At 36.0% G+C, this 3,018-nt stretch overlaps 1 long non-coding RNA gene across 2 annotated transcripts; it reads right to left on the reverse strand.

Annotated features, from left to right (window-relative positions):
• Positions 1 to 374: 374 nt before the first annotated feature.
• LOC110917657 lies at positions 375 to 2,806 on the reverse strand. 2 transcript variants are annotated; one of them, XR_002580746.2, is made up of 5 exons: positions 2,348 to 2,806; positions 1,725 to 1,867; positions 1,156 to 1,302; positions 998 to 1,081; positions 375 to 871 (listed from the first exon to the last, which is right to left on the reverse strand). It is a non-coding gene; the product is annotated as an uncharacterized LOC110917657 (long non-coding RNA). The 2 variants fall into 2 exon arrangements; XR_004871088.1 differs by having other exon boundaries at positions 1,719 to 1,867.
• Positions 2,807 to 3,018: the final 212 nt, after the last annotated feature.

A 3,018-nucleotide genomic window follows, 5' to 3' on the forward strand; every position in this document is an offset into this window, starting at 1 on the left:
GTCCACCAGGTCACTAAATGTTGCGCATACCATCATTGACATAACATATCAGCAGTTATAAAACAAACTGGGATGATTTTGATGGGTCGGAAGAAGTGCATACCTACTAATTTAACATAACTTCTATAAACATCTAACCCATGCAAGCCAGCTTCTTTTAATCATCTGATAATAACTACTGGATTTTTCAAAGCCCATGCATGAGCCAACACCAAAACTCCACCAGTTTCACATATTAACCGCACTGCTTCCTCTGGCATCAGTTTTCACTACCGCCACATCATAATTAAAAAAAAAAACAAAATTTACTAACCAGTGGGTCAGTTTAGTTATATTCATTCTTTTATAGATCAAACGACTAAAAAAAGAATAACTAAAAGTCAAATGGGTTGAAGCATTCGTCATGACAAATGCTTCCGTCGTTGCTACTTCCACTCCATTCATCAAATCACATGTCTGTACAGACCATTTCTAGTATGTTCCGCACTATGAGTAAAAGAAATCTTGTTACGAACATAACAAACGCCTTTGTTTAGCTGCAAACAAGTATTTCCTTGAAGCATTCGTTGTTTCCCTTCCTGTTCGCTCAGAATGCTTTCTTGAAAGTGTTCGTATGACCAACTACCATCATCGTTACCGTCACCAACTCAAAATCCCAGTATTTTCAGTTTTGCAGCAGATTTAGGCCCGGTATCCACTATCTGGTCACTACGAGCATCAACCAAGGCTATTTCAATGGGCGATTCATGCTCGCCTAAAAGACGCTCCCAAGTGTTGACCGACAGGGCAATCTTGTTTCTGAACTATAGCTTAAACCTTTTCGAAACTGAAGCAATGGCCTTGTTTCCAGGGTTCCTGATAAGACCCAAACCTAAAAAATACAGAAAAATGTATATAAAGATTATCCACATGAAGATCTGTGCTAAAACCAACCATCAGATGCTTCAAATCAACCTTCAGTTCATTTTTTTTAACAATTAATAATCAACAAATCAACCTTGCAAGACAGATTTGACCAGCGATTGGACTCTTGGCGAGTAACCATAAGCCCATTCGGCTCCATCTTTCTACTCTCCCAAACCTGGCGTCAAATAGTTAACTTAGAAAATCAGAAAAATAGATAAATAAGCTTCATTTGTAGGCATAAAATAGAACCTTGAATCATGTATCTGCATAACTATAGAATAAAACTGATTCCGAAGTCATTGAGATAGTCCAGAAGATCACCTTTGAACTGCTCATGTATATATTGTTCAACATACTTTATTAGCACATACTTTGTTGGTGGCAATATGAACGGGCCTGCGTACATATCATCAATGTCTACTTAAAATATAGTCACAATCAGACGTCCGAACTAATTATGAAAGCATAAATAAAAATATGACCATATATTATATATATGCTAAGACGGTAAGACTATACCCATTGATCAAATTAAAGCCATATAAAGTGACTAACATTACATAGTTCCAAGAATAAAATAAGAAAGTGCATGTTTATGAGAAATTTCCCAAACTAGAACGAAAGTTTTCTCCTTTCAAAAAGTATCGATCCACAAATCTTCCTATTCCCCCATCAACAATCATTAGAGATATTAGTAAGACTTGCTGTAATATTGATTGTTTTCCCAACCCTGCATCCCGTAATCAGATGAAAACTTTTTTGCATATGCGGGGGGGGGGGGGGGGGATTAATGCTAGCTAGACGCCATTCACCTCTACCTCAATCAGCAAAAGATAACAGACGTCCAAGTATCATTAGGCATATACTCTGCAACAAGCAGCCTTTCATCCCCATCACAGCAATATCCGATAAAATTCGCAACCCTCTTATGCCTCGGTTTTCCAACTCCCCATGCTTCATCCTTGCAAAACAAAAACAACGTACATTCAATAACTATCACTCTCTACTAATTAACATTAAAAAAAGCTATCGATTTTGAAAACCAAAAGACCAATACTACACTTTGCACAAAAGAATGACTTTAATAAAACATGATATTATGATGGTTTTTTTGGCATTTGGATTAACACGACTTGTTCAAAATCACTAATTCTCAATGTTTTTTTTACCAAGAAAAGGTAAAATACAACTGGAAAACGAGTATCTAATGTCCATATTTAATTACCCATTTAACAAATACTACAAATTTTAATTGCAAAATTTCAAATGAGCCATATACTTCTGCTGGTTATGAAAACCTAAACTGTAATCTAGACAATTTAAAATAATAGGTTTCCCTCAATCACTCGGGTGCACTATAAACTCAAGATATTCAAAATTTCGAACCAAATAAGATCTAAAATAGTAACAATCGAAACAATAACAAAGAATAAACACTAACCTTGGAGTGTTCATTCGAAGAAAAAGCTTTTCAATTCATCCAAACAAGGTCTCATCTACATCTGCATCATTTCACCTTTTTTCTTCATGAACCCTAAATCCCCAAATCTTCCATTGCCACATTGTCGTGTCAAGTACGACTAACTGGAACACCACCGCGTTGGTGTTCGTTGTTCGCCATAGAAACGAATCCAAAAACAGGATGCGCTACCGGAACATCTAACTCATCGAATTTGGAATCTGAATCCAACACCGGATGCGCTACCCACCGGGCTGTATTGAACTCCACTAAACCAGAGCGCCATTAGGGGGATTTGAGAGATTCACGTTCATAACTATGGACTTTTGGCCTACTTATAATAAAATTTTCATTGATGAATTAGGGTCCGGCAAAGTGCTTGAGAATTTATGGTACTGAAAGCGTAAGGGGATTGATCGGACTGAGGTGTATTGAAAACCTGGGGCTTTTGGTTTGTATAAGGGTATAAAAGGAAAAAGAGTGTAAAAATATAGGAATTTCTTCTAGCTTTTGGAATGCCATCTTAAAAAATAGGATAGAAATTACATTTATAGACATAGGAGATGCTTTTATATAGATATATAGATAGATATAGATAGATTTATTTGAATATACTCAATTTAAGATAAAATATAAATTAAAATCAACCTATG

The sequence above is a fragment of the Helianthus annuus genome, chromosome 2 (assembly GCF_002127325.2).
Source record: "Helianthus annuus cultivar XRQ/B chromosome 2, HanXRQr2.0-SUNRISE, whole genome shotgun sequence".
In the NCBI taxonomy this organism is placed as follows: Eukaryota; Viridiplantae; Streptophyta; class Magnoliopsida; order Asterales; family Asteraceae; genus Helianthus; species Helianthus annuus.